The 12,398-nt window shown below is 48.1% G+C and overlaps 1 protein-coding gene across 1 annotated transcript in view; it reads left to right on the forward strand.

Moving 5' to 3' along the window:
- DPF3 (double PHD fingers 3) overlaps positions 1-11,363 on the forward strand; it is a 191,656-nt gene extending 180,293 nt beyond the window's left edge. The window contains exon 14 of the transcript XR_012764520.1: positions 11,281-11,363. The gene's annotated coding sequence lies outside the window, so the exon portion shown is untranslated. The remainder of the gene's footprint in view (positions 1-11,280) is intronic.
- Positions 11,364-12,398: the final 1,035 nt, after the last annotated feature.

Genomic DNA, 12,398 nt, shown 5'->3' on the forward strand with positions numbered 1-12,398 from the left:
AACCTAGTCCAGTATATATTATAAACTAATGGAGTCCCTGCGAGTGAAGCCAAAGCATCTGAGGGATCGCTGAGCCATTACTAAGTGGTGATTCACACAGGCGTGAGTAGCTACAAAATTGGTGGTAACTGGGGAGGAGTTAATGAATGAATCCACTGTGTAATATCTTATATTTCCTTTATTTTTCTCACAAAGTACCTCAGAGGTCACTGGGAGTGTGTTGATGTAAAAATGGAGGAAAAGCATCCATAGCCCAGGGTTATTTCAGGAGTACTGGAAAGTTGTGGGTTTGGGTACCAGAGGAGGGGGGTATCAGAAAACAGCAGCACATACAGGCAACAAATGGTCCTCACCACACATCCCAGAAACTGTTTTTCTTCCCCCGCCCTCTGAAATGTGCATATCCAAATACTATGGATCACATCACTGCGGGAACGTCGTGCGTAAACCGACATCTCTAAAGCACCTTGTGATTCGGTGATCTCAGCCCAGCTCTTAGTAGCCAGATGCCCATAATATGAAAACAACCATCAAAACTGTCTCTTTTGCTGGCACTGTTTAACCGAAGGGACAATGGGAGAGAATGGCAGTCTTATTTCTACAAAGAGCCCTTCAATGTCAAATTTGCCATACAGTAGAGTAGCATTCACCTCTGTGGCACAGACCACAGCCACTCCAGAGAGGAACAAAAGCTCTCAGACAGCACGCAATTAATCCAGCATCTATTAAACCAAGCACGAGTAATTTTGAAGGAACGTAACAGATTTCTGCTTTAAATTATTCTAAGCACTATTTTTTTTAACTCTACACGGTATGCACAGCTCAAAGTACAAAACAGAAGGCTGTGTTTCTGGCAGCTGCTATCTTCCCGGTAGCTGTTTTACATCCCTAGCATCTCATAATTCTGAGACAAAAATCAAGTAAAGCACAGTAGAGGAACAACATTAAAATGCCGCTGGCTTTCCTGCTGCCCACAACCATGATCAGGTGCCCAACGCAGGAGCAAACAATTAGTACCATGACCAAGGGAACTAATGAAATCTGGTTTCCTATGGATTTATGACAATATGTTACCCTGGTGCCAGAGACTTGAGGAGTTAGTCTTTCTGCTAATATTGTGAATCCAGATGAGGATTTTATCAGCTATAGTCTCTGGAATGGCTTAATGAACTCTGAAGTGGTGATACATCTAGAAAAAAAGATATATTGCTCGCTACATACAGTGAGAGATGAAATTTAGTGGTGGGAATTTACAAGATAATTTAGAAGCATAGATCAAAACAAATACATTTTGTCTGCTAAGTCCTAAAAATGGGACTGCTGCTGGTCCTGTTTCTGTAATGTCTGTCCACACTTTTTCCAGTACAACTCTATTGAATGATAGTGTGATTGCCAGTGGTGTGGTTCCACTAAAAGACACAGAGTAGTTGCAGCAGTAGAGTATAAAGGTGTAAATAAACAATGTGTTTTCACAGAGGAAAATTAGCCAGAGAACTAAGATAGACCTGTATTTTTTAATCTGTTTACAAGTGATTTGGAAAAGAAGATGAAAATGAGGTGAGAAGTTTACTGAGAACAGAAAAACTGTTGACTGTGAAGAGCTGTAGAAGTTTTTTATGATAAGGAGGGACTGGCTTGTGAAATGACAGATGAAATCTACTGTCAATAAATGCACAGAAATGTTTCTGGGGAGAAAAACCCCACCCTAATTATACATGCATAATGAAGGGCTCTAAATCAGCCATCACCGCACAGGAAAATGATCTTGGCGTCCTCACTAATTCCGAGAAAATGACAGGTCAAGGCGAAGCAGATGTCAAAAAAGCAAGTAAAATGTTAGGAATTAACTACGAGGGGAAAAAAAAGGGAGAAAAGAGAAAACATTGCTATGTCCCTGCATAAATCTGTAGTGTTGTCCTGTGCTGGGTAGTGTTTGCAGCTTCTCCATGTCCCGTCTCACCCTCCCATCCCTGCAGACCAGCCCGCATCCAAAAAGCCTGTAGAAGAGCCAGAAGAGGCACAGGGGACAGCCAGAAAGCATTTGCACTACAGGGCAGCTTCCACATGAGGAGAGAGCAAATGTACTGGGACTGGTTGGCTGTCAAGAGAGATGGCAAACATGAGGCAGGTTCGCAGGTTTGCCAGGAGCCAGCCACCGCAGCAAACGAGCTGCACCTCCAGTCACAGGCTTCCCGAAGAATCTGGCTTCCTGCAGCAGAGTGGACGTAGCCCAGCCGTGGGCTGCACACTCGATACGCACCTTGCTTCTCATATTTTTGACCGCCAGGCTTCTTTAGAGCTCATTGGTAGGGAAGGTTATTTGCCCAGCCAGCCTGGTACTGTGGTCCTCACATCTTACATTAGCAGAGTTAATTTCTGCTCCTGAATGTCTTTTCCTACCACTTTAGTATGCGCCCATAGTGGGGGAGGAAAATCTATGTGACACTTTAACTGTAGTCCTTCTTGAGCAAGTTATGCTGTGCCTGCTTATTTCATTCAGTACAGTTGATAAGAGGTTATCAGCTTGTGACTGATGCTTTCAGCATTTTTCTGGCACAAAGACTGTATGAAACAATGAGTCCAGACCCAGCAAACCACCCAGCTAAACTCAGAGGGGCGCAAACCCAGCATCACATGAGCAGAGGATGAATCTCCCATCCACTTCTGTGGGATCAGGATTTCATCTCCACATGTACGAGCTTCCTAAGATGTTACAATGGGGATCACAAAGACTGAAGGTGGCCTTTCACAACAATAGAAATTGATTTAATGGCTTTTTTTTATGTGTTCCCAAAAGGCCCTAGTGCAACTATCTGTTTTGATGACATGATAGCTCACTGCTGTGCAGCCTCTGCTTTAGTGATGTTTTTTTTTTTACATGGCCACATCATTCCCAGGAAATAAGAATCCATAGGAATCGAAAGAGCCTCCTCCCCAAGGCTGTCTGCCTGTGCTGAACGGAAGAAAGACCCATCAGTCTTCAGGAGAAGCTACGGAGAGCATAAGTACCTCCCCGGCAGCCTGACCTTGGCAAGGAGACAGGGGACTCAACATTCACGACAGGCGGCAGCTCCCTTTAATAAATATTTCACGGCAGAGAACAGCAGACTTGGGGAGAAAATGGAGGGCAGGGTTCAGCCTGTGACGCAAGGTGATGTGACCGGACCTTGTCTAACGGGGCTGGAGGCCACCTAATTGGCATTCCCGTGCCATGCTTATGAAGAGCATTCTGTAGTCCTCTGGGAATGCAAAAATAATTAAAAGGCCCCTCAGCACGCAGTGTTGCTAATGGGCTATTGCCTGCCATGTGATGTTTTTGTGCTCAATTAGAGCTGAGCAACACAGACTGCTAAAAATTCACGTCTCCCTCCGAGAGACACCTGGGTGGACCAAGCCTCCTCTTCTGCTGCATGACGACCCTTGTTGTGCATTGCCCTGCAGCATTTGTGATAAGGAGCTGAAGACAGAGGCAATAGCTAAGCTTCGTGCACCAGAGTACTCATCACCCTATTTACTGTGCTGCAGTCTGAGCTCTGGCACTGGGAGCCTGAGTGAGCGAAGCCGGTCGGTTCAGAGCAGTCATCCTAGCACACCCAGGCACCTCCGTGGTGACCTTGAGCTGCAGAATGATCGTGCATATGGTGTGAAGCAAAGGCCCTGGATCTCTTCCAGGCAAAAGCTCGCTCACGCATTGCCTGTCTGTGTGGACTTCTGGCTTCTCCCCACGCAGTGCAAGGCTTAGCCGGTGCCAGATGCGGCTGCCTGGCAGAAGAATTCCTCCAATAGCCCCCCTTTCTCTGTGCAGATCCTGTACGAGCTGATGCTGAGAGACCTATCAACACCTTTTGCGTTTTCTGAGGAGGGATTTGGCCACCTCAAAGCAATTTCTATCTGCAGTCTTAGATTCACCTTCTGTCCAGGCACCTCCGTTATTTACCGGCTCCGCTCTGGAGGCTGCCTTGCCAGGCCTCTGTGCCTAATGCCTTGTGTCTGATGCTGTCACAAGCCTCAGTTCACTTTGCAAGCCATCAGTGCTTCGTTTGGGCCAAAACAACAGTTCGTCTCCAAGGTATGGTCGGTTGAGTATTCATGGGCTAAACTTTAGGTAATTAGCATTGTTAATGTTCTCTGTGTGATATTACAGCTGTGGGCCTCATTAAAATGTTCTCCTGGGGGAAGCCAGGCGAAGAGTCAGGTGTCAGCTTTGCTTCTTGTGGAAAAGCCTGCCTGTTATTCTGAGAGAATTATTTGTTTAAACACAGGATTTACACATGATGGTGTATTTAATCCCCAGTGCTTCGAACAGCCTGAGAGCTGGGCTGAGCTGCTGGGCAGCATCTGGCCTGGCTCAGGTGGCCACCCCCTGGCACCCTCATCTCCAGCAGGACACCCGGCCAGAGGGAGGAACTCAGCAGCAACGACGTCCATCTCTTCTGCCTAGGGAAACCTGGGGCCCCTGGGCTCCTCCCCAAAACGCAGAGGGCAGGCAGCAGGCAGCAGCCCACAGGCTGGTCTCCCCTGGTGCCCACAATCTCACCCCATCAGAAGGTCCTACCCGCTGCCTGGCTAGCCCTGGCAGCTGCACTGAGCAGCGGGAGACTAATAAGCACCTTTAAAAGAAAGGAGAAAGACAAAAGGCCACAGAGGAGATCAAGCTGGTCTGAAAAAGGGGAAGTTCAGATGCTGAGAAGTAGAGGTTGCATTTCATTCGCTGGGGAGATTTTCTGCTCTTGCTACTAGGGAGGCTCCAACAGGAGACAGGAGAAAGTGGCAGTTCTTCCCACCACAGACTAACCCGCTCTGCATGGGTCGCCATACAAGCTGCACTTGCAGCAAGTGCCACACTGTCCCTCAGTATCTTCCTGGGACAGCACCTGCCCCTGATCCTTGGGGAGGGGATGGCACGGCCCAGGGCCACCTTCATGCGGCACCACCAGGAGTGGTGCTGATCGTCCCACCCTGCCTCCATATTTTATATAAGGAATGGGAGAGCTGAGCATGTTACCACCCTGGGCAGGGGAGTTATGCCCCAGTAAGAGGCCTGGAAGAGTCCATATACCTCAGGTACTGGGCACAACAGAACTGTGCTCTGCAGGCGGCTCTGCCTTCGCTCTGTGACCTTCCTGAGTCCTTTTCCCCAGGCCTGCCAGCAGCTGGTCGGCAATTATTTATGAGCAAGAGCTGAGCTTCTTCAGCTGAAGGTGGTAGCACTGGACAGATGTCAGTGCAACACATGGGCACGTACCAGCTGTTTGCATGCTCTGAGCACAGGCAGGCAGCGATGCCCATTAACAGAGTCAGAGACGCAGAGCGATGCGTGCTGGCTCCAGACCTGGACAGGCAGTAACTGCACAGAATTTAAAGCATAAATACTGCTGCTGTTGTTATTTTTTTAGAGTTTTCGTTTTTGTTGTTTTGTTGGTTTTTTTTTAATTTCATCCAATATGCCCCCAAGTATCGCTTACTGGGTACCTTCAGGGGTTCACAAAGAGCTGTGCTTGTGACTGGGGAGAATGGCCATTTGTGTGGCTAGCTTGAGCGCTCAGTCCCAGGCAAAGCCTTGTGTTTTGAGATGCCACGTGTGACTGTCATCTTGCCACCATCTGAAACCAATGGCTTCAGCTTCTATGTAAGTTTCTCCAGCAACAGATTTTGTTGCTATTTGCCGTGGGGTGTTTGGCAGGCTGCTCAGATGGATAATGACCATGTCTGCAAGTCTCTCCCTTCCTTTCCATTTTAGAGAGTTAAATGTCCTCGCTTCCCACGGATCTTAGTTCTGCTGGTGGGAGTGGTAGGTAGGTGGCTGGAGGACCGGAGATGTAGAGACGCAATGGAGGTATCGGGTTCCCGGTGTGAAGAGAAGCTGAGTGCCTGGGTGGGAACGAGGGATGGTGACGGGCAAGTAGGAGAAAGCCTAACAGGATGGAAAGTGGGAGAGAAGAGACTGCAGGATGAGGATGGGGATGGAAGATTACCTGACTGCAGGGAGAGGATTTGTACAGTGGGATGCTGCTTTGCATCAATTATGCAAATTACCTGTACGCATTGTGCAATGTTTTCTTGGTTTTGCTGTTTCGGTGGAGGAAGGCTGGCTGCTCTCCATGCTGCCGCTGCAGCCACTATCAAAGGAAGCCACGTCCTTCCCAGAGCTCTGCTGACACCATCAGCTGTCAGCACCCAAACTCAGATGCAAATGAACAGAGCCACCTCGATGTCTGCTGACTTGAAAAAAACCCCATCAACACAAAAAAGAACCCTTAAGTGGGAAGGGGAAATTGCGCTTTTTCTGTAGTTCTCAATCTTTCCTCAACACCCCAGTCCAGAGACTCACCCTCTAACACATCATTTTCAGGTTGCTGTGGAAGGGCAGAGTAAAAGCAAAGGTCCCCATCTCCCTGGAAGCAAATGTGGTGATGGGGGTGTTAACGGCCATCTGTCTGTCTTACCAGTGTTATTTAATAACTTCTATTGCATTCCTGCCTGGTTTTAGTCCAGCTTCCATAGGAAAGAAGACTTGTGCCATCATGAAATCATCTGCTTCCAGGTAATGCTTTCTAAACTCCTTGGTCATTTCAGCCAAGTATGATAGAACCATGCAGTTGTTTGGGTCTTATAAGTTTTATGAAAACATGCAGATGAGCAGGGGAGAGAGAGGGAGTGCAAAACATCTTCTTAGCCGTTTCTGAAGGAAAGGATGCAGTGTGACATTACATTGTATTAACACTAGAGAATGAGAGAGAAAGATGAATGCCCCAGCTGAATGACACATTGCAATTGCAGCCTGCATCTTAAAGACATTGGCAAATCCCATACAAAGCAACAGAAAACCAGAGAAAACAACGTGTTGTTTCTTCTGCTGATCATGAAGCATCATCTCTCATACTGTGGCTGAAATATAAAAATGTCTGTTGGAATTTTCACGGTGGACAGCACGAGGCCAATAGCACAGGCGGGTAAATGTGATTGCCTCGGTCAGCTCTTCTGGTAAACACCTCAACTGGTGCATATTGGCGTACCTCCACCAAGTCTGCTATGCTGTTTTACACCTGCCAAAAATCTGACCCATCAAATTTTCCACTGAGGGAAGTGTTTAGTTCTTCTTTCACTAATAAAAGTGTAATACATCAGCAAAATTACCTGTTATACCAGGCCCTACCTGCTCTTTAGGAACATGTCACCAGAGCTAAATTCAGTTAACATCCCTGTTGTTCTGAACCTTCTCAGAGCTGGTAGGAGCCTGGAGCAGAGGAGTGGCATGGTGTAAACCTTAGGAGGATCCAGCTTTTCTCTTGGACCTGTCCAAACATCTATAGTCCATCCACACCCAAGCCTCCAGTGTTTCCAGAGGTGCCCTGGGTTTCAGCAGTAGGACTTGTGATAGGGATGGCGTCCTTCCTCAGTGTGCATAGCACTCTCTGCCCTTGCGCCCCACAAATGGCTCTTGGAAAAATTTGACTCCTCCTGCAGCCAGGACATGCAGCCAAGTCAAACTGCAACATTTGGGTCCACATTTTGGCTGGTGCCTGGTCAGGATATTCAGAGTAGAGCTTGACATTGCCTCATGGACTGTAGGCAAATAGCAGAATGCAGAGGTGGCTGCGCTCACTGCAAAGCCTGTGCCATATCCAGACCTTCGTACACTTGGAGCAGAAGCCATGGACAGAAACTTCATGTAAGAATGGGAATCACGTAAGAAACACAATTTTGTTTCAGGAGAATTCAGAGCAGTTTTTTATACAGTGGTAGAGGCCAAAACAGTGCGATATTGACTACTAACATCTTTATAATAACTCTAACTTTGGAGAATCTCTGGGCATAGGGATTTTACCTAATTTAAATGGAGATCTCCTGCGTTTCCTTTGCTGTGAACTTGCACAGATGAAAGGAAGAATAATAACTATCTTGCAGACAAGCAGTTCCACGTACCGCAGATTAGCAGAGGCACTGGTGAGGCGCAGGGCTCCTGCCGGGTGCTGACATTCCCATGGCGCTGAGCAGAGCCTGCATTAAAATTATTCTGAGGAGAACCAGCTCTTCTGCAGGGGCCATGCCACGAATGTGTCAGGGCCCAGGCAGAGGGGTGTTCGTTACTCTCAGCTCGACGAGCGCAGGAGTGTCCACTCATTATCCGCCCGACGGACTCGTCTCTGCATCCTCTCCTGGTGCACATGTGTGTTTCCATGTGCATCTGTGTATCTGTTTCAGGGCTGACATGTTCATCTGATGATACATATTTAAATAATGTAAATAATTGACATGCAATAAGGAAATGCGCTTTATCAAACGAAGCGAGACCAGGCAAGGCCCAGAATCAATTCATATTCATACTCTGTGCATTTCCTCCCTGTTTAATCTGTGTTTTAAAGGAACCTGTCCCTACTGGGAATTCCACTGCCAGCCCTCACCGGCCTCATTTTTGTGTGTAGTATGCCTTCAAAACTAATCCAGCCTCAAAGCCAGAGGCTCATGTCAGCTTCATTTTGAGACTGAGCATTTAATTTCTGCTTACTCCTGTCCCTTAAAAAAACCCCAACATTTAAGATAATAAAGGAGAAAGAGCAGGGAGTGAGTAGAGAAACTGCAACCTGCCTCTCTGTCCATCCATCACAGCTAAAGCCAGCATTTTATTATGAAGCTGGATTTCTCCTTGCCCTCTCTCTACCCTGTGCTGACATTAGGACTCTGTGTAAGGCTCCCGAGGCCCGTTTCTCCTGCATTTAAATTCAATGCCCTTGCACTTCTTTCTCCTGCCTTTAAAAGTTTCTTCTCCCCTCTGCTTGTTTTGTAGTGGCAGCATAAAGTTTTGAATGACAGAACAGGGACTTAAATTGGCAGCACCCAGAGATCCTGACAGCAAGAGCTGGATGAACAGTACAAATCTTCCCTAAATCCAGCTCGCCTTTGATCCAGCCATTGTGTACCCTTTTCAGTCTCTGTGCCTCCGAACGTTTTCGGCGTTCCTTCTTTGTTTTGGGGAATGTGTGGAGCGGCGCTTTTATTAATTGTGCACTGCAGCCTGTGAACAAATTAGCATGTGTGCACAAAGGTGCCTTCCTGGCCACCCTATCCGTGCAGCTACGCTTAATTGATGTGAGCGTGGCGAGGGAGAAGCCGTCAGGCAGGCAGTGCATTTAGCTTCGCTCTTTCTTCCCCTCTCACTCATGAATTCAGCTACATTATTTTTGAATTGGAGTCTCCAGGCATCTTGTTTAATTTATGCTGCAACTTTCTTAATGTCCCCGGAAATGCAATTGGTGAGAAGAAATCCATGCATCTTTAGCAGAGGGCGAGGGAAGCTGCCGATGGTGATTATGCAGTGAGACGATCAGCATGAAGAGCAGATAGTGCCTCTGAACAAACAAGTTATCGGTAAAAAATGGCAGCTTTGATCAATTTGTGTTTCCATTTGCCTCCATGTGAGACTGTAACCCTTTAACTTCAAGTCCAGGCGTTAAACTCAGGCTGCTCTTCCTTGAAAAACGACCATGCAGAAAAATACTCGTTTCCATTCCACCTTCCCATTTCAGGCATTTAGGATTAGCATAGCATCTCCCAGCTTGTGCGTGGTGTTTCTTCACCTAATTCTGAGCCTTGGGCTTTTGTCTTTAGCCTGTTCTGCTTTCCTGTGCTTTGTCCTGTTTTCACTCACCTACAGACCATGAAGAACCTGCACGTCTTCAGTGTTTTCAGGGGGTGGCTGAGGAACATGCTGCTGGCCAGGGAATATGCCCTGAGGAAACTGGCTGGAGCTCTTCGAAACAGTGTGCAGAAGGGTTTTTATGCCCTTTGCCTTGGGTATTTGCAAAGCTGCTATCTGTATGGAGAGCTTCTGCCACCCCGCAGGGAACGACCCCTGGCATTTGTCTCCAGGGCTTGTGCCTCCCGTGGGGATGAGGGGGGAGAAGTCTGCAGCCGTCCCTCAGCCAGGGCTTCCCTCAGCATGTCCCCAGCTAGAAACCCTGCCGCAGCAGGTGGCCCTGGCACCCCAGCCCTCGCAGCAGGCAGTCAGCAGTAGCACAATGCCATCCTTCCCAGCAGCACTGCTTTTGCGGAGTCGATGGCCTTGCAGCACTTGGTAGTTCGTAGGGCTGCAGGAGAAAGAAGAAATCAGCACGCATGTCTCTGTGCCCCTTGGGCCCACAGCATCCAGGTCTCATAACTCTCCCTTTCTCTGTGCTGTCCTGATGACTCTATTGTTTCTCATCAGCTCTCATTATGTTGATTTAACGTCTTCTGCCTTCCTGGGGCAGAAATAGCACTCGCCCTTCCACTGCATCTTCAAGACAACGCTGTGCAGCTGTAGAGAGTCCTTGAGAGTGCATTAGTAGCAGCTCTGACCCACAACCATCTCTCTTCTCTGCTCCAGACAAGAGATTGAATTCCCCAGTCCTACAGATTGTAATGAAAAGATGAATGGGAGTCCAGGGTCGTTACCTGGGTAAAGCAGAGCTCTCATGCTCCCCGCAGAGGCACTGATTCGGCTCCTCCCTGGTGCTCCCACTCAGGTATGTTGATGATGGGAAGAGTTTGTTTTGGTACTGTCAGAACAGTGCCAGTTGCCTGTTTAGACCGTGTGTCAATGAGCAGGACATCCACAGGGCACAAACTCCCCAGGAGGTGCAAGATTTCTCCATGCCGCCTGCTTTTCTGGTGCCGTGTGTGTGCAAGGTGGGTTATACGGCCCAGGCACTCAGTGGAGAGGGAAACTGAGGCACACTGCGGTGTGCCTCATGACATGGTGCAAGAATAGTAGGCTTAGTTTGTGCTGAAATGATGCGAACATGTGACTGTCCCAAGGCCACACGCTGTAATAGAGGATTCATTCAACACGAAGCTTTGGCTCACTTGAAGGACTTACCTTGCTGGAAGAGACTGTCCCAAAAGTCACTCAGGGGTATTGCTCGACTCAACAGCTCAACACCTGCTGTAAAGCTATTCAAAAGGTAACAACAAGCTCATTTGAAATGTGGCCTGAGGCTTGCTTAGAAGCTAGCTCGAGGCTGAGAAGTCTGCTTTGCCCACCAACACCCTGTCCCAGTGCCCACTGCAACCTGCCTCTGCCTGAGCTGCCTTGCTTGTAGGGCAGCCCCAGGCTCCCTGCAAACCCAGGGGCCCTGTGAAACATTCACCAGTCCTAGCGAACCTGCAGCTGAGCCTGAGCTTAGCTTTGTGTCTTGAACAAACTGAAAAGCCAAATACATTTCCCTTGGTTTCAGTGCACCTCCTGTTCTTAGTCTTTGCCTCTCATATGCAATGTCACTGCTGTTTGTTTTCTCCTAGGACCAAGTCAGACAGGCAGCTGCATCTTGTCCTGGCGTTTTGAACCCACCAAAGTCTTCAGCAGTTTTTAACGGAGGTGGTCCCAGCTCCTCTGGTATGCAGTTTTGTGCACCAGCTTCCCCTTCCCTCTCCCACCTCTCCCAGCTGCCGCAGGTGCTTTTGCCCAGACGTCCATCCCCACCGTGGCTGAGTGATGCTCTGTGCACTCCGGCTGCTGCATGAGCTGGGGCTGACGCTTGCTGTTTCATAAATGGGGCTGTGCAGCCAGAGGAGGCTGTTACATTAAGGTGAGTACCGCGACACTGATTCAGGGCAACCTGAGCCAGGAGAGATGATTTTGTATTGGTACTTGGAAGCAGATGGAAAGCCCAGTGTAGGAGTTGGAAGCTGGCTGTTTCTGGGAATTTTGTGAGTGCAGAAGGTTGGGCAGCCGGGGGTTCTGGCCTCGCACAGAAGCCACCCCGGTTTTCTGACAGAAGCTCTTCTTCATCCTTCCCTTCTGGGTTTCTGCCTGCTTGAGGAGGCAGGTGAGTCATGATCTTGAGGGACTGGCAGGAGCACAGAGCCAGGGGACACCAAGCGCAAGCAGACAATGATGGAAGGTATCATGGGAGTAGGTCAAAGACAGGAGGACAGAGAAAAGAAGGAGGAAAACTCACTTAGCCTTCAGCTTCCGTTTCCGGGGGAAGACAACCTTATTTTCAGAAATCAAACGGTTAATTTCCTTGACAACCTCTCCCCCTCCTTCCTGAAGTCTATCTCAGAAATAATCAAAGTATTTAATTAATAATTCACTAGTCCAAATAAGTACAATCATCTTCCAGGAGTATTTACATGCCGGGCTATAATTAGCAGCCTCCTTGGCACCAGCCCACACGACTTGACAGGTCACGGTTTCCATTACATACTACATTTTTCCATATCATTGCCCAGTCATGAGTGACTATGAAATGAGTTAACCAGAATCAGCAAAGAAGAGGGACTGAGTGAGCCACGATGGCAACCACAAGAAAAGTAAGTAATTTTTCTTGTCAGGAACCTGCTGAGAATTGCCAACATCTCAGTTAAATGATTAACTCCTAGACTGTATTTTTTTAAAGTATGATTTTCACAGAATC

This window comes from Opisthocomus hoazin, chromosome 7, assembly GCF_030867145.1.
Source record: "Opisthocomus hoazin isolate bOpiHoa1 chromosome 7, bOpiHoa1.hap1, whole genome shotgun sequence".
Taxonomy (NCBI): Eukaryota; Metazoa; Chordata; class Aves; order Opisthocomiformes; family Opisthocomidae; genus Opisthocomus; species Opisthocomus hoazin.